Raw genomic sequence first — 24,078 nt, 5'->3', positions numbered from 1 at the left:
GGTGCAATGAGCAGCCCCTTCCCGCTGCATCCGCAGGGAGCATCGAGGAGGCGCTTTCTGCTGTGGCGGGAGCAGCGGTGCGCAGGGGCAGGTGGCAGAGGCGGTGGCAAGGAGGGCTCTGGCCGCTCTTGTTACCTGAGGCTGGCGACGGCGATGGCATCCGAAAAGAGCAGGAGAGTCCTGCTCTTGGTGCGCTGGCGCCGGGTCACCAGCGCGCGGTCGCAGAGCAGGAGCCGCGGGCTCCTGCGCGACACAAAGGCGCCGAGTGGCGCCGCGGGTCGGGAGGCTTCCCCGGGCACGAGTCCGTGGCCTGTGGCAGGATTCGCGCCGTGGGGGCTCCCAGACCCTTGCTGCGTGCCCTCCGTGGGGCCATGCGCGCCCCGGGCGCCGCAGCACATGGCCTGGCCCATGGTGACCCGGCCAGGCAGAGGGCTGCAGTGCGAGCCTGTCCCGCGCCGATGCAGAGCAGGCGCTGGTCAGGGCGCACCGAGCCTGCAGCACTGTCTGTGTGCCGAAAACCCGCTGGGCTGGGAGCCTGCGTCTCCCTGCTGCCCCGCACCGGCACAGCGCTGCACTGGGGCCCGGGCGGCACCGCCGGCCTTATCAGCCGGGTGCCAATAGGGCACATTGTGATGTGCCGGCTGGGTCGAGGGGCAGTGCCGGGCATGGGCCAGGGCTGTGGGCGCTACGGGGATTCTGCTGCTGCCCGGCAACTCTGCCACTGTCACAGTGTCCTGTCTGCTTGGGCTGGGCACCGCTGGTGGCTCCTGCGATGCCCCTTGGCAGTTCCTTTGCTCTCTGGGTGCGGGGCCTACATGGCCAGTCCCGGCTCCTTCCACAGAGAGCCTCTAAAAGACGTGCTCAGAGACAGGGAGCTGCCTCTGCGTGTGTCGCCAGTGGGGACTCCTGCACGGAGCGTCATGGTGCCCGGGCGAAGGGAGCACATGGGTTTGGGGACCATCTCGCTGCTGGCTTCAGCAGCCAGCTGGGTGTCGGTGAAAAGCCCCAGTGCACAGGCCTCCCTGCACACCTGCAGCATGCCCTGTTGCTGCTTGGATTTGTGATTTAAGAGAGTGATGCAGTCCCACACTGAAATCACAGTTCACACAATCACAGAACGGTTGAGGTTGGAAGGGACCTCTAGAGATCATCTAGTCCAACGCCCCTGCTCAAGCAGGGACACGTTGCACAGGGTGGCATCCAGGCGGGTTTTGGAGAGCTTCAAAGCAGGAGACTCCATTCCCTCTCTAGGTAGCCTGTTCCAGTGCTCTCTCACCCTCCCAAGAAAGATGTTCTTCCTCATACGGAGATGAAACTTCCTGTTTTAATTTATACCCATTACCACAGAGAAGAGTTTGGCCCCGTCCTCTTTACATTCTCCCCTTTGTATTTTCATGGGGACCAGCCTTAGCAGTAAAGACAGAAGCAAAGAAGACATTTAGTAACTCTGCCTTCTATGTATTCTGTGTAGCCAAGGCACCCAGCTCATTCAGCAGCAGGCCCATGGTTTCCTTAGTCTTCTCTTGCTGCTGATGTGGTTGTAGAAGCCCTTCCTGCTGTCCCTGACATCCCTTGCTAACTCTAACTCCAAAGGGACCTTGGCCGTCCTTGTTGCTAGCTGTGTGGTCAACCCAGCAGACATCAGGGTGGGTGAAGTCCCCCGTGAGGACCAGGGCCTGTGATCGTGAGGCTAGTTCAGGAGTACACTTAGCACAAGAGAGCAATTGCAGTGCATGGCTCAGTCACCACACCGTGGGGGTGATCCCCGTTCCCGGTCTCTCGACAGTGCTCACCGTCACGCCGCGGGGCATTCGCTGTGGCCAGGAGTGAACGCATTGGCTGAAGGCAGCTCAAGCCCGTGGTTCTCTTGCCAGTTCCTGCAGTTGTCGTGCAGGTCTTGCACTCTGTGAAATGCCTGGGCTTCTGCTCCTGCGTGTCCTGAGGTGCTGGCAGGGCAGCAAACGGGCACTTCCTCTTGCTGGGACCCCCCAGGCCAGTCCCAGTCAAACCTTGGCAGCCAGCCCCAAGGCAATCCCTGTGTTTGTGCTTGAAGGTGCTTGGAAGCTCTTGCTTGCCCGTTGGTCCCTTCTTTCCCTTTTCCTCCAACTTTTCTCCGCCTTTCAACCCATTCCCTGCTTTTTTTCTTCTCCCTGACCCCGAATTTCTCCTCAAATGCTCCTTTTATGCTTTCTTCAGACTGGTTTCAACATAAAGAACCAGGTAAGACTGCTCTTTCAGGAGACCTCGATGTGTGCGGGGGTAGGCATTTGGATAACTGTGCCTTGTTCATCCAGAGCAAGGGGCTGTTGGTCTGTGCTGAGGTTGTCGTCTGGGCACCTGGCTTAGATTTATTGCTGTGCCTGGTTTTTGTTGCCCTCTTTGCACCCCCTTTTTTTTTTTTTTGGATACGGGGTGGCATTATGGTGCAGCATTATGGGGCAGAGTGGGTTGATTTCTGACCATGTGGTGGTGCATGTTGGGAGGCTCAATAGATGTTTCTATACAGCACCTATTCAGTTGGATCTGCAATCCCATGAGAGGCTAGGAGTGCAAGTTGTGTCTCTTGAAGAGCTTGCTCTTTTTTGGCCACTGTGAATGAAATGGGTCGTGCTTTCCAATGGATTGGGCCCTGTGGAACTCGGTGGCTTCCTGCAGCAGCACATCTGGTTTGCATATCTAGCCCTGCTTCTGCAGAGGCCAAGTTCATGCGAGTCTGTCCCTGGGCAAACCTGGAACTCCTCACTTCTCTCTCCCCTTTTCTTCCCTCTTTTCTTATCTCCCCCTTTCCACCTCTTCATGTCGTTTTTTTTACTCTATCTTGCTTTTCTTTACTCTTTAGTTCTCCCTTTCCCTTCTTTTCTATCTGCCTCACACCCTTTCCTCCCCATTTCTTCTCCTTTTCTCCTCCTTTCTTCTCCCTTTCATTTTTCACCCCAGTTCTCTTCAGTATTTTCTCCTCTTTTTTTTCCTTACCACTCTTTTCTCATCCTTTTTCTCCTCCCCCTTCTGTCTCTCTCACCATTCTGTTCCCCCATTCTTATCTCCCCTTTTTTCTTCTACTCTTTTCCCCCCTTTTCTTCCTTTTTTCCCCTTCCATTTCCCTCTCCCTTGCCCCCATTCCTGTGTGTCTTCATTACTTCCCCTCCCTGATTTTCTCTGTCTTGCTTCATTATTTGTTGCCCCCCGCTTTCTGCCTCCCTTCTCTCTTTTTTCTCCCTTCTCCTTTATTCCCGCTGATCATTCTTGTCATTTTCTCCCTTGCTTCTCTCCTTTTTTTTGGCTCCCACCCGCTTTTCTCCCTCCTTTTTCTTCTCTCTTTCCCTAACTCAACCTTCTTTGCTCTCTTTACTCTTTTGCCACCGCTTTCCTCCCCATTTTTGCCACCACTCTTTTCTCCCCCTTGCTTTCTCCACCTCCTTTCTCCCCACTTTTCTTAACCCTGCCTTACTCACTAATTTCTATTTTCTCTTTTCTATTTTCTTTCTTTATTTCTCATCATTTATTCCCTTTTCTTTCCTCTTTCTCTCCCGCTTCCTCCTTCTCTTTCTTGCTCTCTTCTTTGCCTTCTCCGTTCATTTTGCCTTTGCGGCCCTCTCTTTCTCTCTCTTCTCTGTCTCCCTCTCCTTCTCCTTCTCCTTCTCCTCCTTCTCTCTCTCCTCCTCCAGCCCCTTGGCCTTCTCTTTCTCAGTCTCCTCCTGGCTCTTGCGGCTCTCGCAGCCCGCAAGCAGCAGGCAGGAATGGGGGAAGCGGCAGCCGCGCAGCTCCGCTGGGAGCACCCGGAGGAGCTTGCGGGTGCAGAGGCGGCTGCCAGTGGCGCAGCCAGGACGGCAGGTTCCTCTTGCGGGGCCTCCTTGTCCACGGGCGGCTGTTGGCGCCGAGCTGCATCTTTGTGCGCTCGCCCGGGGCCTCCCTGGGCCCTTGTCCTGTCTCCCGGGCCGCCCGCCATGGGCAGGGCTGGCTCCGAGCGGCTCCTGCGCGGCGTGCGCAGAGGAGGCAGTGGAGGAGCAGAGGCGCAGGGGCCATTTCCGCGCCTCCCGCTGGGGCTTCTCACTCGGGGCTGCTGCAGGGCCTCGGGGACTGGCAGGTCGCCCTCCGCTGCAGCCTCTGGGCAGGGCCCGGCAGGAGCGTCCTGGAGAGCCGCCTCTGCATGCGCTGTGCGGAGAAAGAGGCTCTCAGCTCCCCTGTGCGGGGCCTCTGAGGAGGGACAGGGCCACTTGTGCAGGGAGAGGCCCCAGCCCGGCCCACGGCAAGGTGCAGCCCTATCAAATCTGGGGGTGAGGAGGAGGTCGGCAGGGGACACAAGTGCCTGTGGGGACGGTATCGTGCAGGAGGAGAGGGAGCAGCGCTGTGAAGGGCAGAGGGGTGCGAAGGTGGAGCATGGGGGATGCCTTTAGGGGAGCCCTGTTGCCCCTCCTGGCGAGTGTTGCAGGAGGAAAGCAGTGCCTTAAGGTCGTGGGCTCCCTGCTGCTCTTGGCAGTGCCCGACGCGTCCTTGCAGTCCATGAGCGAGCCGGCACGCTGCTGGGTGCCGGTCCCCAGGGCATGGTCCTACCTGCAGAGCTGCCCGTGAGCTCAGGGGCCTCCGGAGCTGCCTCAGCTCCCTGGACAGAAGTGAGCGGCTCCGGGAAGGGGTGGCGAGTGCTGAGCGCCTGCGGAGGAGCCGGCTGGCTGTGGGAATGGGCCCTGCCACGAGCCCTCCCAAAACTCAGGTGGCTGCCGCCGTCGCGCAGCAAGGGCTGGGCCAGAGGCAGCCCCCGCTCACCTGCACCGCCAGCAGGGCCTCCACGACGCGGGGGGTCAGCGAGCCCGGCTGGGCAAGAGAGCAGAGAGGCCCTGTGAGCAGCCGCTCGCGGGGCCCTTCCCCAAGGCCCCGGCGCGGCGCTGGGCCCACAGCGCAGACCCCCATGACACTTACGGGAGCGTTGAAGGCCACGACGGTCTCCATGAGGAGCCGAAGGGAGGCCAGGCGGGTGAGCCGGCTCGCCTGGGCTCCCGGGCTTTGGCTGGGCGCAGGGCAGGGACGAAGGCAGAGCTCGGTCACTGCCAGCCCCTCTGCTCGCTCCCCCCACAGCAGCCGCGCGCCCCCACGCCGCCGCCCTGGCCCCGCAGCCCTTCCCGCAGCGCTGGCTGGCGGCAGCGCTCTGCGTCGCCCCGGCCCTGCTGCCTGCGCAGGGGCCTCTTCCTGGCTCCCTGTCCCGCGGCTCCAGCGCTGCCTCCCGCGCTGCGGGCAGCTCTGCAGCGCCGGCAGCCTTGGTGCTGCCGCCGGCACGCGGAGCTCCCCGGCACGCCTCACCTGAACATGGTGCTCAGCCAAAGCTCCTTGGCCTCCTGCGTCCTGCAGAGGGAAAGAGAAGCAGCGTCAGCGTGCGCTGCTCCTCCTCCTCGTCCTGGGCAGAGGCCCAGGGCCCCAGACACATCTCGCGTGCTGGGCATGGCTTGCGAGCCCTCAGCGTGTCCCCAGCACTCACCCAAAAGTGAGCACGCAGGGGCCCATGGGCCAGATGAGGACGAGGCTGTTGGGGCACTTGAGGCCCCCAACCTCCTCCTCATCCTCCCGTCCGCACGCCGCCTCATCCTTCGTGGTCAGCACCCAGAGCTCCCGCAGCGGCACCTGGTGCTTCACGAGGAAGGTGGATCCACATCTGGCGGGAGGAAGAGCAGGGACCGGCCTTGTGGCTGTGTGCTGGGGGCGGCCCCAGCGCCAGCACCCGCACGGGCGCTTTGGAGAAGTCCGCGAGGGTTCAGCTCCAAGCCCTTCTGCCGCCCAGCCGAGGGCACGTGTGTTGGCGTCCAGGCTGCAGCACAGGCAGGTGCCGCTTTGCAGAGCTCCAGTGAGCAGCCCCCGGACGCTGCATCCGCAGGGAGCATCGAGGAGGCGCTTTCTGCTGTGGCGGGAGCAGCGGTGCGCAGGGGCAGGTGGCAGAGGCGGTAGCAAGGAGGGCTCTGGCCGCTCTTGTTACCTGAGGCTGGCGACGGCGATGGCATCCGGAAAGAGCAGGAGAGTCCTGCTCTTGGTGCGCTGGCGCCGGGTCACCAGCGCGCGGTCGCAGAGCAGGAGCCGCGGGCTCCTGCGCGACACAAAGGCGCCGAGTGGCGCCGCGGGTCGGGAGGCTTCCCCGGGCACGAGTCCGTGGCCTGTGGCAGGATTCGCGCCGTGGGGGCTCCCAGACCCTTGCTGCGTGCCCTCCGTGGGGCCATGCGCGCCCCGGGCGCCGCAGCACATGGCCTGGCCCATGGTGACCCGGCCAGGCAGAGGGCTGCGGTGCGAGCCTGTCCCGCGCCGATGCAGAGCAGGCGCTGGTCAGGGCGCACCGAGCCTGCAGCACTGTCTGTGTGCCGAAAACCCGCTGGGCTGGGAGCCTGCGTCTCCCTGCTGCCCCGCACCGGCACAGCGCTGCACTGGGGCCCGGGCGGCACCGCCGGCCTTATCAGCCGGGTGCCAATAGGGCACATTGTGATGTGCCGGCCGGGTCGAGGGGCAGTGCCGGGCATGGGCCAGGGCTGTGGGCGCTACGGGGATTCTGCTGCTGCTTGGCAACTCTGCCACTGTTACAGTGTCCTGTCCGCTTGGGCTGGGCACCGCTGGTGGCTCCTGCCATGCCCCTTGGCAGTTCCTTTGCTCTCTGGGTGCGGGGCCTACATGGCCAGTGCCGGCTCCTTCCACAGAGAGCCTCTAAAAGACGTGCTCAGAGACAGGGAGCTGCCTCTGCGTGTGCCGCCAGTGGGGACTCCTGCACGGAGGGTCATGGTGCCCGGGCGAAGGGAGCACGTGGGTTTGGGGACCATCTCGCTGCTGGCTTCAGCAGCCAGCTGGGTGTCGGTGAAAAGCCCCAGTGCACAGGCCTCCCTGCACACCTGCAGCATGCCCTGTTGCTGCTTGGATTTGTGATTTAAGAGAGTGATGCAGTCCCACACTGAAATCACAGTTCACACAATCACAGAACGGTTGAGGTTGGAAGGGACCTCTAGAGATCATCTAGTCCAACGCCCCTGCTCAAGCGGGGACACGTTGCACAGGGTGGCATCCAGGCGGGTTTTGGAGAGCTTCAAAGCAGGAGACTCCATTCCCTCTCTAGGTAGCCTGTTCCAGTGCTCTCTCACCCTCCCAAGAAAGATGTTCTTCCTCATACGGAGATGAAACTTCCTGTTTTAATTTATACCCATTACCACAGAGAAGAGTTTGGCCCCGTCCTCTTTACATTCTCCCCTTTGTATTTTCATGGGGACCAGCCTTAGCAGTAAAGACAGAAGCAAAGAAGACATTTAGAAACTGTGCCTTCTCTGTATCCTCTGTCACCAAGGCACCCAGCTCATTCAGCAGCAGGCCCATGGTTTCCTTAGTCTTCTCTTGCTGCTGATGTGGTTGTAGAAGCCCTTCCTGCTGTCCCTGACATCCCTTGCTAACTCTAACTCCAAAGGGACCTTGGCCGTCCTTGTTGCTATCTGTGTGGTCAACCCAGCAGACATCGGCGGGGTGAAGTCCCCCATAAGGACCATGGCCTGTGACCGTGAGGCTAGTTCAGGAGTACACTTATTAAAAGAGAGCAATTGCAGTGCATGGCTCAGTCACCACACCGTGGGGGTGATCCCCGTTCCCGGTCTCTTGACAGCGCTCAACGTCACACCGCGGGACATTCGCTGTGGCCAGGAGTGAATGCATTGGCTGAAGGCAGCTCAAGCCCGTGGTTCTCTTGCCAGTTTCTGCAGTTGTCGTGCAGGTCTTGCACTCTGTGAAGTGCCTGGGCTTCTGCTCCTGCGTGTCCTGAGGTGCTTGCAGGGCAGCAAACGGGCACTTCCTATTGCTGGGACCCCCCAGGCCAGTCCCAGTCAAACGCTGGCAGCCAGCCCCAAGGCAATCCCTGCGTTTGTGCTTGAAGGTGCTTGGAAGCTCTTGCTTGCCAGTTGCTGAGGAGAGAAAAACCGTGGACTCAGAACGATCCAACGTGAATCAACCTGAAAAAAAACATTTATTGAAACAAAGCCCTCCCTTACATACCAGTTCTTTCCCCACGCGCCCGTCTCATCCGATGATTGGCTCGAGCCTTTCTCCCGTTTGGTTGTTGTCGGGCTCTGTTGATCTTCCTTTAGGTCGCAGGTTCCAAGTATCCTTTTGTTCCGGGCCAGGTGCTTACTCCTACATCTGGTATGGCTGGTTCATCAGGCAGCCATTTTCCTCCAAGAACAACTCCACAATTCCCACTTTTGTTCTCGAAACAGCCCGACCTTCCTTAAGGCTTTTTCAATGATATTAAACACATGTCAACAAGCAAGGCACAATTAACAGAATACAACACAAAATCAACAACACCATCCCCGCACCTCTAATTAACGATTGTAATCATCCCGAAGTTCCAATACACCTAAGAAATTGTCCAACCGTGACAGACCCTCATCCTGTGTAACTTTATGCAAAATCTTTGCGTGATCCCAAATGCCTTGGACATCCGTAAGTATTTTGTCGCCACAATCATCTGTCTCCCCTTCATTATTAACTGAATAGTCAATGCAACAGGATGATAAGTAAAAGGCCAATATCATAGTCAGGATCCCAGCAATATGTGTATGTTGGAGTGACTTTTTTGCTTATTGTTTTTGAAGCTTTTTCTGTCTCTTCTGGCAATGCTGGAGGTGCGTCTGCACCCCCTCCTCCCTTTAACAGTTTCATTAAAGGGGCTAGTTCCAAACTGGTAAGACCGCAAATTGCTCTTACCCAAGTTAAATCTCCCAGTACCTTTTGAATATTTATTATTTATTGTAATATTATTATTAAGTATCAAGTATTTATGAAGTACTAAGTATTAATATTCAAAATACTTAATAAGTATAGCTTGCATAAAAGGCCTATGCAAACCGTATTGTTGTACCGACTTAAGCGCCTCCTTAATCAGATCCCATGACAGGGGCACCCACCGATTTGCTGATTTTGACCCCCCATAACTACCGTATAGGCATTAGGAAGGAATTCCCCTTCTACTATTGCATTTTGAATAATTCCTTTCCAACGTTTCTTTGCATCTTATCCTTCAAACCCACCTCCTCCACCCCCCTCATCGTCTCCTCGACCCCGTCTTTTGTTCTCCTCCCAGCTCGTAAGCGCAGCCGTTAACGGTTCGTTTGCCCGCCCTGCCCGTCCCGGGGGTGCGAGGGGCGGCTGAGGTGCAGGAGATGGAGGTGGTGAGGGCGGTAGGGGTGGGTAAAATGTTGTCCTGCTGCTATCGGGCTGCTATCTCCAACCTTTTCCCATACTTCAAAAGCATTTTCTGGTTCAGCAGGGAACCCATTTTCTCGACACCAAATTAGTAAGTTCCGCAGCATAAGCTCATCGTATTTAATTCCTCTCTTAGAGAGTATATGCAGGAGAAGTTTAACAATTGCATCTTCTTCTTTTGTGATTCCTTGACCCCATGTCCCGCCCCAGCTGCTCACCTCACAGGGTGTCCCGTTGCAATGTACTTTCTTCTTTGTCCCCGGCCCATCCTCTGAGGGTGTCCCGGTCTCAGTCCCGCTGAGCCCTCCTCCAGCTGGGCCTCTCCTTCGGGGTTCCCCACGCACCTCTTCAGTTTGAAGCTTCGTGCTGTATATCACATCGGGGTCACCATCTGAGGAGAGAAAAACCGTGGGCTCAGAACGATCCAATGTGAATCAACCTGAAAAAAAACAGTTTATTGAAACAACACCGTCCCTTACATACCAGTTCCTTGCCCGTGCTCCCGTCTCATCTGATTGGCTCGAGCCTTTCTCCCGTTTGGTTGTTGTCAGGCTCCGTCGATCTTCCCTTAGGTCGCAGGTTCAGAGTATCCTTTTGTTCTGGGCCACGTGCTGACTGCAACGTCTGCTATGGCTGGTTCACTGGGCGGCCATTTTCCTCCAAGAACAACTCCACAAGTTGCTCCTCCAACTTTTCTCCTCCTTTCTACGCATTCCCCGCTTTTTTTCTTCTCCCTGACCCTGAATTTCCCCTCGTATGCTCTTTTTATGCTTCCTTCAGACTGGTTTCCACATAAAGAACCAGGTAAGACTGCTCTTTCAGTAGATCTCGATGTGTGCGGGGGTAGGCATTTGGATAACTGTGCCTTGTTCATCCAGAGCAAGGGGCTGTTGGTCTGTGCTGGGGCTGTCGTCTGGGCACCTGGCTTAGATTTATTGCTGTGCCTGGCTTTCCTTGCCCTCTTTGCAATCTTTTTTTTTTTTTTTTTTTTTTTTTTTTCTGGATACGGGGTGGCATTATGGTGCAGCATTATGGGGCAGAGTGGGTTGATTTCTGACCATGTGGTGGTGCATGTTGGGAGGCTCAATAGATGTTTCTGTACAACACCTATTCAATTGGATCTGCAATCCCATGAGAGGCTAGGAGTGCAAGTTGTGTCTCTTGAAGAGCTTGCTCCTTTTTGGCCATTGTGAATGAAATGGGTCGTGCTTTCCAATGGATTGGGCCCTGTGGAACTCGGTGGCTTCCTGCAGCAGCACATCTGGTTTGCATATCTAGCCCTGCTTCTGCAGAGGCCAAGTTCATGCGAGTCTGCCCCTGGGCAAACCTGGAACTCCTCACTTCTCTCTCCCCTTTTCTTCCCTCTTTTCTTATCTCCCCCTTTCCACCTCTTTCTCTTCATCTTGTTTTTTTACTCTACCTTGCTTTTCTTTACTCTTTAGCTCTCCCTTTCCCTTATTTTTTATCTGCCTCACACCGTTTCCTCCCCATTTCTTCCCCTTTTCTCCTTTCGTTTCCCTTTCATTTTCACCCCATTTCTCTTCAGTATTTTCTCCTCCTTTTTTTGTCCTGACCACTCTTTTCTCACCCTTTTTCTCCTCCCCCTTCTGTCTCTCTCACCATTCTGTTCCCCCCATTCTTATCTCCCCCTTTTTTCTTATACTTTTTCCTCCTTTTCTTCCCTTCCATTTCCCTGTCCCTTGCCCCCATTCCTGTGTGTCTTCATTACTTCCCCTCCCTGATTTTTTCGGTCTTGCTTCATTATTTGTTCCCCCCCGCCCCTTTCTACCTCCCTTCTCTCTTTTTTCTCCCTTGTCCTTTATTCCCGCTGTTCATTCCTGTCTATTTCTCCCTTGCTTCTCTCCTTTTTTTTTGGCTCCCACCCGCTTTTATCCCTCCTTTTTCTTCTCTCTTTCCCTAACTCAACCTTCTTTGCTCTCTTTACTCTTTTGCCACCGCTTTCCTCCCAATTTTTTGCCACCACTCTCTTCTCCCCCTTGCTTTCTCCACTTCCTTTCTCCCCACTTTTCCTACCCCTGACTTCCTCACTAATTTCTTTTCTATTTTCTTTTTTTTTTCTATTTTCTTTCTTTATTTCTCATCATTTATTCCCTTTCCTTTCCTCTTTCTCTCCTGCTTCCTCCTTCTCTTTCTTGCGCTCTTCTTTGCCTTCTCTGTTCATTTTGCCTTTGCGGCCCTCTCTTTCTCTTTCTCTCTCTTCTCTGTCTCCCTCTCCTTCTCGTTCTCCTTCTCCTCCTTCTCTCTCTCCTCCTCCAGCCCCTTGGCCTTCTCTTTCTCAGTCTCCTCCTGGCTCTTGCGGCTCTCGCGGCCCGCAAGCAGCAGGCAGGAATGGGGGAAGCGGCAGCCGCGCAGCTCCACTGGGAGCACCCGGAGGAGCTTGCGGGTGCAGAGGCAGCTGCCAGTGGCGCAGCCAGGACGGCAGGTTCCTCTTGCGGGGCCTCCTTGTCCACGGGCGGCTGTTGGCGCCGAGCTGCATCTTTGTGCGCTCGCCCGGGGCCTCCCTGGGCCCTTGTCCTGTCTCCCGGGCCGCCCGCCATGGGCAGGGCTGGCTCCGAGCGGCTCCTGCGCGGCGTGCGCAGAGGAGGCAGTGGAGGAGCAGAGGCGCAGGGGCCATTTCCGCGCCTCCCGCTGGGGCTTCTCCCTCGGGGCTGCTGCAGGGCCTCGGGGACTGGCAGGTCGCCCTCCGCTGCAGCCCCTGGGCAGGGCCCGGCAGGAGCGTCCTGGAGAGCCGCCTCTGCATGCGCTGTGCGGAGAAAGAGGCTCTCAGCTCCCCTGTGCGGGGCCTGTGAGGAGGGACAGGGCCACTTGTGCAGGGAGAGGCCCCAGCCCGGCCCACGGCAAGGTGCAGCCCTATCAAATCTGGGGGTGAGGAGCAGGTCGGCAGGGGACACAAGTGCCTGTGGGGACGGTATCGTGGGGGAGGAGAGGGAGCCGCGCTGTGAAGGGCAGAGGGGTGCGAAGGTGGAGCATGGGGGATGCCTTTAGGGGAGCCCTGTTGCCCCTCCTGGCGAGTGTTGCAGGAGGAAAGCAGTGCCTTAAGGTCGTGGGCTCCCTGCTGCTCTTGGCAGTGCCCGACGCGTCCTTGCAGTCCATGAGCGAGCCGGCACGCTGCTGGGTGCCGGTCCCCAGGGCATGGTCCTACCTGCAGAGCTGCCCGTGAGCTCAGGGGCCTCCGGAGCTGCCTCAGCTCCCTGGACAGAAGTGAGCGGCTCCGGGAAGGGGTGGCGAGTGCTGAGCGCCTGCGGAGGAGCCGGCTGGCTGTGGGAATGGGCCCTGCCACGAGCCCTCCCAAAACCCGGGTGGCTGCCGCCGTCGCGCAGCAAGGGCTGGGCCAGAGGCAGCCCCCGCTCACCTGCACCGCCAGCAGGGCCTCCACGACGCGGGGGGTCAGCGAGCCCGGCTGGGCAAGAGAGCAGAGAGGCCCCGTGAGCAGCCGCTCGTGGGGTCCTTCCCCAAGGCCCCGGGGGGGTGCTGGGCCCACAGCGCAGACCCCCGCGACACTTACGGGAGCGTTGAAGGCCACGACGGTCTCCATGAGGAGCCGAAGGGAGGCCAGGCGGGTGAGCCGGCTCTCCTGGGCTCCCGGGCTTTGGCTGGGCGCAGGGCAGGGACGAAGGCAGAGCTCGGTCACTGCCAGCCCCTCTGCTCGCTCCCCCCACAGCAGCCGCGCGCCCCCACGCCGCCGCCCTGGCCCCGCAGCCCTTCCCGCAGCGCTGGCTGGCGGCAGCGCTCTGCGTCGCCCCGGCCCTGCTGCCTGCGCAGGGGCCTCTTCCTGGCTCCCTGTCCCGCGGCTCCAGCGCTGCCTCCCGCGCTGCGGGCAGCTCTGCAGCGCCGGCAGCCTTGGTGCTGCCGCCGGCACGCGGAGCTCCCCGGCACGCCTCACCTGAACATGGTGCTCAGCCAAAGCTCCTTGGCCTCCTGCGTCCTGCAGAGGGAAAGAGAAGCAGCGTCAGCGTGCGCTGCTCCTCCTCCTCGTCCTGGGCAGAGGCCCAGGGCCCCAGACGCATCTCGCCTGCTGGGCATGGCTTGCGAGCCCTCAGCGTGTCCCCAGCACTCACCCAAAAGTGAGCACGCAGGGGCCCATGGGCCAGATGAGGACGAGGCTGTTGGGGCACTTGAGGCCCCCAACCTCCTCCTCATCCTCCCGTCCGCACGCCGCCTCATCCTTCGTGGACAGCACCCAGAGCTCCCGCAGCGGCACCTGGTGCTTCACGAGGAAGGTGGATCCACATCTGGCGGGAGGAAGAGCAGGGACCGGCCTTATGGCTGTGTGCTGGGGGCGGCCCCAGCGCCAGCACCCGCACGGGCGCTTTGGAGAAGTCCGCGAGGGTTCAGCTCCAAGCCCTTCTGCCGCCCAGCCGAGGGCACGTGCGTTGGCGTCCAGGCTGCAGCACAGGCAGGTGCCGCTTTGCAGAGCTCCAGTGAGCAGCCCCCGGACGCTGCATCCGCAGGGAGCATCGAGGAGGCGCTTTCTGCTGTGGCGGGAGCAGCGGTGCGCAGGGGCAGGTGGCAGAGGCGGTAGCAAGGAGGGCTCTGGCCGCTCTTGTTACCTGAGGCTGGCGATGGCGATGGCATCCGGAAAGAGCAGGAGAGTCCTGCTCTTGGTGCGCTGGCGCCGGGTCACCAGCGCGCGGTCGCAGAGCAGGAGCCGCGGGCTCCTGCGCGACACAAAGGCGCCGAGTGGCGCCGCGGGTCGGGAGGCTTCCCCGGGCACGAGTCCGTGGCCTGTGGCAGGATTCGCGCCGTGGGGGCTCCCAGACCCTTGCTGCGTGCCCTCCGTGGGGCCATGTGCGCCCCGGGCGCCGCAGCACATGGCCTGGCCCATGGTGACCCGGCCAGGCAGAGGGCTGCGGTGCGAGCCTGTCCCGCGCCGATGCAGAGCAGGCGCTGGTCAGGGCGCACCGAGCCTGCAGCACTGTCTGTGTGCCGAAAACCCGCTGGGCTGGGAGCCTGCGTCTCCCTGCTGCCCCGCACCGGCACAGCGCTGCACTGGGGCCCGGGCGGCACCGCCGGCCTTATCAGCCGGGTGCCAATAGGGCACATTGTGATGTGCCGGCCGGGTCGAGGGGCAGTGCCGGGCATGGGCCAGGGCTGTGGGCGCTACGGGGATTCTGCTGCTGCTTGGCAACTCTGCCACTGTTACAGTGTCCTGTCCGCTTGGGCTGGGCATCGCTGGTGGCTCCTGCCATGCCCCTTGGCAGTTCCTTTGCTCTCTGGGTGCGGGGCCTACATGGCCAGTGCCGGCTCCTTCCACAGAGAGCCTCTAAAAGACGTGCTCAGAGACAGGGAGCTGCCTCTGCATGTGCCGCCAGTGGGGACTCCTGCACGGAGGGTCATGGTGCCCGGGCGAAGGGAGCACGTGGGTTTGGGGACCATCTCGCTGCTGGCTTCAGCAGCCAGCTGGGTGTCGGTGAAAAGCCCCAGTGCACAGGCCTCCCTGCACACCTGCAGCATGCCCTGTTGCTGCTTGGATTTGTGATTTAAGAGAGTGATGCAGTCCCACACTGAAATCACAGTTCACACAATCACAGAACGGTTGAGGTTGGAAGGGACCTCTAGAGATCATCTAGTCCAACGCCCCTGCTCAAGCGGGGACACGTTGCACAGGGTGGCATCCAGGCGGGTTTTGGAGAGCTTCAAAGCAGGAGACTCCATTCCCTCTCTAGGTAGCCTGTTCCAGTGCTCTCTCACCCTCCCAAGAAAGATGTTCTTCCTCATACGGAGATGAAACTTCCTGTTTTAATTTATACCCATTACCACAGAGAAGAGTTTGGCCCCGTCCTCTTTACATTCTCCCCTTTGTATTTTCATGGGGACCAGCCTTAGTAGTAAAGACAGAAGCAAAGAAGACATTTAGAAACTGTGCCTTCTCTGTATCCTCTGTCACCAAGGCACCCAGCTCATTCAGCAGCAGGCCCATGGTTTCCTTAGTCTTCTCTTGCTGCTGATGTGGTTGTAGAAGCCCTTCCTGCTGTCCCTGACATCCCTTGCTAACTCTAACTCCAAAGGGACCTTGGCCGTCCTTGTTGCTAGCTGTGTGGTCAACCCAGCAGACATCGGCGGGGTGAAGTCCCCCATAAGGACCATGGCCTGTGACCGTGAGGCTAGTTCAGGAGTACACTTAGCACAAGAGAGCAATTGCAGTGCATGGCTCAGTCACCACACCGTGGGGGTGATCCCCGTTCCCGGTCTCTTGACAGCGCTCAACGTCACACCGCGGGACATTCGCTGTGGCCAGGAGTGAATGCATTGGCTGAAGGCAGCTCAAGCCTGTGGTTCTCTTGCTAGTTCCTGCAGTTGTCGTGCAGGTCTTGCACTCTGTGAAGTGCCTGGGCTTCTGCTCCTGCGTGTCCTGAGGTGCTTGCAGGGCAGCAAACGGGCACTTCCTATTGCTGGGACCCCCCAGGCCAGTCCCAGTCAAACGCTGGCAGCCAGCCCCAAGGCAATCCCTGCGTTTGTGCTTGAAGGTGCTTGGAAGCTCTTGCTTGCCAGTTGCTGAGGAGAGAAAAACCGTGGACTCAGAACGATCCAACGTGAATCAACCTGAAAAAAAACATTTATTGAAACAAAGCCCTCCCTTACATACCAGTTCTTTCCCCACGCGCCCGTCTCATCCGATGATTGGCTCGAGCCTTTCTCCCGTTTGGTTGTTTTCGGGCTCTGTTGATCTTCCTTTAGGTCGCAGGTTCCAAGTATCCTTTTGTTCCGGGCCAGGTGCTTACTCCTACATCTGGTATGGCTGGTTCATCAGGCAGCCATTTTCCTCCAAGAACAACTCCACAATTCCCACTTTTGTTCTCGAAACAGCCCGACCTTCCTTAAGGCTTTTTCAATGATATTAAACACATGTCAACAAGCAAGGCACAATTAACAGAATACAACACAAAATCAACAACACCATCCCCGCACCTCTAATTAACGATTGTAATCATCCCGAAGTTCCAATACACCTAAGAAATTGTCCAACCGTGACAGACCCTCATCCTGTGTAACTTTATGCAAAATCTTTGCGTGATCCCAAATGCCTTGGACATCCGTAAGTATTTTGTCGCCACAATCATCTGTCTCCCCTTCATTATTAACTGAATAGTCAATGCAACAGGATGATAAGTAAAAGGCCAATATCATAGTCAGGATCCCAGCAATATGTGTATGTTGGAGTGACTTTTTTGCTTATTGTTTTTGAAGCTTTTTCTGTCTCTTCTGGCAATGCTGGAGGTGCGTCTGCACCCCCTCCTCCCTTTAACAGTTTCATTAAAGGGGCTAGTTCCAAACTGGTAAGACCGCAAATTGCTCTTACCCAAGTTAAATCTCCCAGTACCTTTTGAATATTTATTATTTATTGTAATATTATTATTAAGTATCAAGTATTTATGAAGTACTAAGTATTAATATTCAAAATACTTAATAAGTATAGCTTGCATAAAAGGCCTATGCAAACCGTATTGTTGTACCGACTTAAGCGCCTCCTTAATCAGATCCCATGACAGGGGCACCCACCGATTTGCTGATTTTGACCCCCCATAACTACCGTATAGGCATTAGGAAGGAATTCCCCTTCTACTATTGCATTTTGAATAATTCCTTTCCAACGTTTCTTTGCATCTTATCCTTCAAACCCACCTCCTCCACCCCCCTCATCGTCTCCTCGACCCCGTCTTTTGTTCTCCTCCCAACGCGTAAGCGCAGCCGTTAACGGTTCGTTTGCCCGCCCTGCCCGTCCCGGGGGTGCGAGGGGCGGCTGAGGTGCAGGAGATGGAGGTGGTGAGGGCGGTAGGGGTGGGTAAAATGTTGTCCTGCTGCTATCGGGCTGCTATCTCCAACCTTTTCCCATACTTCAAAAGCATTTTCTGGTTCAGCAGGGAACCCATTTTCTCGACACCAAATTAGTAAGTTCCGCAGCATAAGCTCATCGTATTTAATTCCTCTCTTAGAGAGTATATGCAGGAGAAGTTTAACAATTGCATCTTCTTCTTTTGTGATTCCTTGACCCCATGTCCCGCCCCAGCTGCTCACCTCACAGGGTGTCCCGTTGCAATGTACTTTCTTCTTTGTCCCCGGCCCATCCTCTGAGGGTGTCCCGGTCTCAGTCCCGCTGAGCCCTCCTCCAGCTGGGCCTCTCCTTCGGGGTTCCCCACGCACCTCTTCAGTTTGAAGCTTCGTGCTGTATATCACATCGGGGTCACCATCTGAGGAGAGAAAAACCGTGGGCTCAGAACGATCCAATGTGAATCAACCTGAAAAAAAACAGTTTATTGAAACAACACCGTCCCTTACATACCAGTTCCTTGCCCGTGCTCCCGTCTCATCTGATTGGCTCGAGCCTTTCTCCCGTTTGGTTGTTGTCAGGCTCCGTCGATCTTCCCTTAGGTCGCAGGTTCAGAGTATCCTTTTGTTCTGGGCCACGTGCTGACTGCAACGTCTGCTATGGCTGGTTCACTGGGCGGCCATTTTCCTCCAAGAACAACTCCACAAGTTGCTCCTCCAACTTTTCTCCTCCTTTCTACGCATTCCCCGCTTTTTTTCTTCTCCCTGACCCTGAATTTCCCCTCGTATGCTCTTTTTATGCTTCCTTCAGACTGGTTTCCACATAAAGAACCAGGTAAGACTGCTCTTTCAGTAGATCTCGATGTGTGCGGGGGTAGGCATTTGGATAACTGTGCCTTGTTCATCCAGAGCAAGGGGCTGTTGGTCTGTGCTGGGGCTGTCGTCTGGGCACCTGGCTTAGATTTATTGCTGTGCCTGGCTTTCCTTGCCCTCTTTGCAATCTTTTTTTTTGTTTTTTTTTTTGTTTTTTTTTTTTTTTTCTGGATACGGGGTGGCATTATGGTGCAGCATTATGGGGCAGAGTGGGTTGATTTCTGACCATGTGGTGGTGCATGTTGGGAGGCTCAATAGATGTTTCTGTACAGCACCTATTCAATTGGATCTGCAATCCCATGAGAGGCTAGGAGTGCAAGTTGTGTCTCTTGAAGAGCTTGCACCTTTTTGGCCATTGTGAATGAAATGGGTCGTGCTTTCCAATGGATCGGGCCCTGTGGAACTCGGTGGCTTCCTGCAGCAGCACATCTGGTTTGCATATCTAGCCCTGCTTCTGCAGAGGCCAAGTTCATGTGAGTCTGTCCCTGGGCAAACCTGGAACACATCACTTCTCTCTCCCCTTTTCTTCCCTCTTTTCTTACCTCCCCCTTTCCAACTCTTTCTCTTCATCTTGTTTTTTTTACTCTATCTTGCTTTTCTTTACTCTTTAGCTCTCCCTTTCCCTTATTTTTTATCTGCCTCACACCGTTTCCTCCCTATTTCTTCCCCTTTTCTCCTCCTTTCTTCTCCCTTTCATTTTCACCCCATTTCTCTTCAGTATTTTCTCCTCCTTTTTTTTCCTGACCACTCTTTTCTCACCCTTTTTCTCCTCCCCGTTCTGTCTCTCTCACCATTCTGTTCCTCCCATTCTTATCTCCCCCTTTTTTCTTCTACTCTTTTCCCCCCTTTTCTTCCTTTTTTTTCCCCTTCCATTTCCCTCTCCCTTGCCCCCATTCCTGTGTGTCTTCATTAGTTCCCCTCCCTGATTTTTTCTGTCTTGCTTCATTATCTGTTGCCCCCCCACCTTTCTGCCTCCCTCCTTTTTTCTCCCTTCTCCTTTATTCCCGCTCTTCATTCCTGTCAATTTCTCCCTTGCTTCTCTCCTTTTTTTTTTTTTTGGCTCCCACCCGCTTTTCTCCCTCCTTTTTCTTCTCTCTTTCCTTAACTCACACTTCTTTGCTCTCTTTACTCTTTTGCCACCGCTTTTCTCCCCATTTTTGCCACCACTCTTTTCCCCCCTTGCTTTCTCCACCTCCTTTCTCCCCACTTTTCTTACCCCTGCCTTCCTCACTAATTTCTTTTCTATTTTCTTTTTTTCTATTTTCTTTCCATTTTCTGTTTTCTTTGTTTATCTATATCTCATCATTTATTCCCTTTCCTTTCCTCTTTCTGTCCTGCTTCCTCCTTCAATTTCTTGCTCTCTTCTTTGCCTTCTCCGTTCATTTTGCCTTTGTGGCCCTCTCATTCTCTTTCTCTCTCTTCTCTGTCTCCCTCTCCTTCTCCTCCTCCTCCTCCTCCTTCTCTCTCTCCTCCTCCAGCCCCTTGGCCTTCTCTTTCTCAGTCTCCTCCTGGCTCTTGAGGCTCTCGCGGCCCGCAAGCAGCAGGCAGGAATGGGGGAAGCGGCAGCCCCGCAGCTCCGCTGGGAGCACCCGGAGGAGCTTGCGGGTGCAGAGGCGGCTGCCAGTGGCGCAGCCAGGACGGCAGGTTCCTCTTGCGGGGCCTCCTTGTCCACGGGCGGCTGTTGGCGCCGAGCTGCATCTTTGTGCGCTCGCCCGGGGCCTCCCTGGGCCCTTGTCCTGTCTCCCGGGCCGCCCGCCATGGGCAGGGCTGGCTCCGAGCGGCTCCTGCGCGGCGTGCGCAGAGGAGGCAGTGGAGGAGCAGAGGCGCAGGGGCCATTTCCGCGCCTCCCGCTGGGGCTTCTCCCTCGGGGCTGCTGCAGGGCCTCGGGGACTGGCAGGTCGCCCTCCGGTGCAGCCTCTGGGCAGGGCCCGGCAGGAGCGTCCTGGAGAGCCGCCTCTGCATGCGCTGTGCGGAGAAAGAGGCTCTCAGCTCCCCTGTGCGGGGCCTCTGAGGAGGGACAGGGCCACTTGTGCAGGGAGAGGCCCCAGCCTGGCCCATGGCAAGGTGCAGCCCTAGCAAATCTGGGGGTGAGGAGCAGGTCGGCAGGGGACACAAGCGCCTGCGGGGACGGTATCGTGGGGGAGGAGAGGGAGCAGCACTGTGAAGGGCAGAGGGGTGCGAAGGTGGAGCATGGGGGATGCCTTTAGGGGAGCCCTGTTGCCCCTCCTGGCGAGTGTTGCAGGAGGAAAGCAGTGCCTTAAGGTCGTGGGCTCCCTGCTGCTCTTGGCAGTGCCCGACACGTCCTTGCAGTCCATGAGCGAGCCGGCACGCTGCTGGGTGCCGGTCCCCAGGGCATGGTCCTACCTGCAGAGCTGCCCGTGAGCTCAGGGGCCTCCGGAGCTGCCTCAGGTCCCTGGACAGAAGTGAGCGGCTCCGGGAAGGGGTGGCGAGTGCTGAGCGCCTGCGGAGGAGCCGGCCGGCTGTGGGAATGGGCCCTGCCACGAGCCCTCCCAAAACTGGGGTGGCTGCCACCGTCGCGCAGCAAGGGCTGGGCCAGAGGCGGCCCCCGCTCACCTGCACCGCCAGCAGGGCCTCCACGACGCCGGGGGTCAGCGAGCCCGGCTGGCCAAGAGAGCAGAGAGGCCCCGTGAGCAGCCGCTCACGGGGTCCTTCCCCAAGGCCCCGGCGCGGCGCTGGGCCCACAGCGCAGACCCCCGCGACACTTACGGGAGCGTTGAAGGCCACGACGGTCTCCATGAGGAGCCGAAGGGAGGCCAGGCGGGTGAGCCGGCTCTCCTGGGCTCCCGGGCTTTGGCTGGGCGCAGGGCAGGGACGAAGGCAGAGCTCGGTCACTGCCAGCCCCTCTGCTCGCTCCCCCCCACAGCAGCCGCGCGCCCCCACGCCGCCGCCCTGGCCCCGCAGCCCTTCCCGCAGCGCTGGCTGGCGGCAGCGCTCTGCGTCGCCCCGGCCCTGCTGCCTGCGCAGGGGCCTCTTCCTGGCTCCCTGTCCCGCGGCTCCAGCGCTGCCTCCCGCGCTGCGGGCAGCTCTGCAGCGCCTGCAGCCTTGGTGTTGCCGCCGGCACGCGAAGCTCCCCGGCACGCCTCACCTGAACATGGTGCTCAGCCAAAGCTCCTTGGCCTCCTGCGTCCTGCAGAGGGAAAGAGAAGCAGCGTCAGCGTGCGCTGCTCCTCCTCCTCGTCCTGGGCAGAGGCCCAGGGCCCCAGATGCATCTCGCCTGCTGGGCATGGCTTGCGAGCCCTCAGCGTGTCCCCAGCACTCACCCAAAAGTGAGCACGCAGGGGCCCATGGGCCAGATGAGGACAAGGCTGTTGAGGCACTTGAGGCCCCCAACCTCGTCCTCATCCTCCCGTCCGCACGCCGCCTCATCCTTCGTGGACAGCACCCAGAGCTCCCGCAGCGGCACCTGGTGCTTCACGAGGAAGGTGGATCCACATCTGGCGGGAGGAAGAGCAGGGACCGGCCTTGTGGCTGTGTGCTGGGGGCGGCCCCAGCGCCAGCACCCGCACGGGCCCTTTGGAGAAGTCCGCGAGGGTTCAGCTCCAAGCCCTTCTGCCGCCCAGCCGAGGGCACGTGCGTTGGCGTCCAGGCTGCAGCACAGGCAGGTGCCGCTTTGCAGAGCTCCAGTGAGCAGCCCCTGCCCGCTGCATCCGCAGGGAGCATCGAGGAGGCGCTTTCTGCTGTGGCGGGAGCAGCGGTGCGCAGGGGCAGGTGGCAGAGGCGGTGGCAAGGAGGGCTCTGGCCGCTCTTGTTACCTGAGGCTGGCGACGGCGATGGCATCCGGAAAGAGCAGGAGAGTCCTGCTCTTGGTGCGCTGGCGCCGGGTCACCAGCGCACGGTCGCAGAGCAGGAGCCGCGGGCTCCTGCGCGACACAAAGGCGCCGAGTGGCGCCGCGGGTCGGGAGGCTTCCCTGGGCACGAGTCCATGGCCTGTGGCAGGATTCGCGCCGTGGGGGCTCCCAGACCCTTGCTGCGTGCCCTCCGTGGGGCCATGTGCGCCCCGGGCGCCGCAGCACATGGCCTGGCCCATGGTGACCCGGCCAGGCAGAGGGCTGCGGTGCGAGCCTGTCCCGCGCCGATGCAGAGCAGGCGCTGGTCAGGGCGCACCGAGCCTGCAGCACTGTCTGTGTGCCGAAAACCCGCTGGGCTGGGAGCCTGCGTCTCCCTGCTGCCCCGCACCGGCACAGCGCTGCACTGGGGCCCGGGCGGCACCGCCGGCCTTATCAGCCGGGTGCCAATAGGGCACATTGTGATGTGCCGGCCGGGTCGAGGGGCAGTGCCGGGCATGGGCCAGGGCTGTGGGCGCTACAGGGATTCTGCTGCTGCCCGGCAACTCTGCCACTGTCACAGTGTCCCGTCTGCTTGCGCTGGGCACCGCTGGTGGCTCCTGCGATGCCCCTTGGCGGCTTCTTTGCTCTCTGGGTGTGGGGCCTACACGACCAGTGCCAGCTCCTGCCACGGAGAGGATCTAAAAGACGTGCTCAGAGACAGGGAGCTGCCTCTGCGTGTGCCGCCAGTGGGGACTCCTGCACAGAGAGTCATAGTGCCCGTGCGAAGGGAGCACACGGGTTTGGGGACCATCTCGCTGCTGGCTTCAGCAGCCAGCTGGGTGTGGGTGAAAAGCCCCAGTGCACAGGCCTCCCTGCACACCTGCAGCATGCCCTGTTGCTGCTTGGATTTGTGATTTAAGAGAGTGATGCAGCCCCACACTGAAATCACAGTTCACACAATCACAGAACGGTTGAGGTTGGAAGGGACCTCTAGAGATCATCTAGTCCAACGCCCCTGCTCAAGCAGGGACACGTTGCACAGGGTGGCATCCAGGCGGGTTTTGGAGAGCTTCAAAGCAGGAGACTCCATTCCCTCTCTAGGTAGCCTGTTCCAGTGCTCTCTCACCCTCCCAAGAAAGATGTTCTTCCTCATACGGAGATGAAACTTCCTGTGTTTTAATTTGTACCCATTACCACAGAGAAGAGTTTGGCCCCGTCCTCTTTACATTCTCCCCTTTGTATTTTCATGGGGACCATCCTTAGCAGTAAAGATAGAAGCAAAGAGGACATTTAGTAACTGTGCCTTCTATCTATCCTGTGTAGCCAAGGCACCCAGCTCATTCAGCAGCAGGCCCGTGGTTTCCTTAGTGTTCCTCTTGCTGCTGATGTGGTTGTAGAAGCCCTTCCTGCTGTCCCTGACATCCCTTGCTAACTCCAACTCCAAATGGACTTTGGCCGTCCTTGTTGCTAGCTGTGTGGTCAACCCAGCAGACATCGGGGTGGGTGAAGTGCCCCATAAGGACCATGGCCTGTGATCGTGAGGCTAGTTCAGGAGTACACTTAGCACAAGAGAGCAATTGCAGTGCATGGCTCAGTCACCACACCGTGGGGGTGATCCCCGTTCCCGGTCTCTCGACAGCGCTCACCGTCACGCCGCGGGACATTCGCTGTGGCCAGGAGTGAATGCATTGGCTGAAGGCAGCTCAAGCCCGTGGTTCTCTTGCCAATTCCTGCAGTTGTCGTGCAGGTCTTGCACTCTGTGAAGTGCCTGGGCTTCTGCTCCTGCGTGTCCTGAGGTGCTTCCAGGCCAGCAAACGGGCACTTCCTTTTGCTGGGACCCCCCAGGCCAGTCCCAGTCAAACGCTGGCAGCCAGCCCCAAGGCAATCCCTGCGTTTGTGCTTGAAGGTGCTTGGAAGCTCTTGCTTGCCCGTTGGTCCCTTCTTTCCCTTTTCCTCCAACTTTTTTCCTCCTTTCTACACATTCCCCGCTTTTTTTCTTCTCCCTGACCCCGATTTTCCCCTCATATGCTCTTTTTATGCTTTCTTCAGACTGGTTTCAAAATAAAGAACCAGGTAAGACGGCTCTTTCAGTTGATCTCGATGTGTGCAGGGGTAGGCATTTGGATAACTGTGCCTTGTTCATCCAGAGCAAGGGGCTGTTGGGCTGTGCTGAGGCTGTCGTCTGGGCACCTGGCTTAGATTTATTGCTGTGCCTGGTTTTTGTTGCCCTCTTTGCACCCCCTTTTTTTTTTTTCTGGATAAGGGGTGGCATTATGGTGCAGCATTATGGTGCAGAGTGGGTTGATTTCTGACCATGTGGTGGTGCATGTTGGGAGGCTCAATAGATGTTTCTGTACAGCACATATTCAATTGGATCTGCAATCCCATGAGAGGCTAGGAGTGCAAGTTGTGTCTCTTGAAG

This window comes from Tinamus guttatus, unplaced genomic scaffold (assembly GCF_059628265.1).
Source record: "Tinamus guttatus ecotype Peru unplaced genomic scaffold, ASM5962826v1 Tinamus_guttatus_pri_ptg000403l, whole genome shotgun sequence".
In the NCBI taxonomy this organism is placed as follows: domain Eukaryota; kingdom Metazoa; phylum Chordata; class Aves; order Tinamiformes; family Tinamidae; genus Tinamus; species Tinamus guttatus.
The sequence above is the reverse complement of the archived record's forward strand: the minus strand, read 5'-3'. Positions refer to the sequence as shown.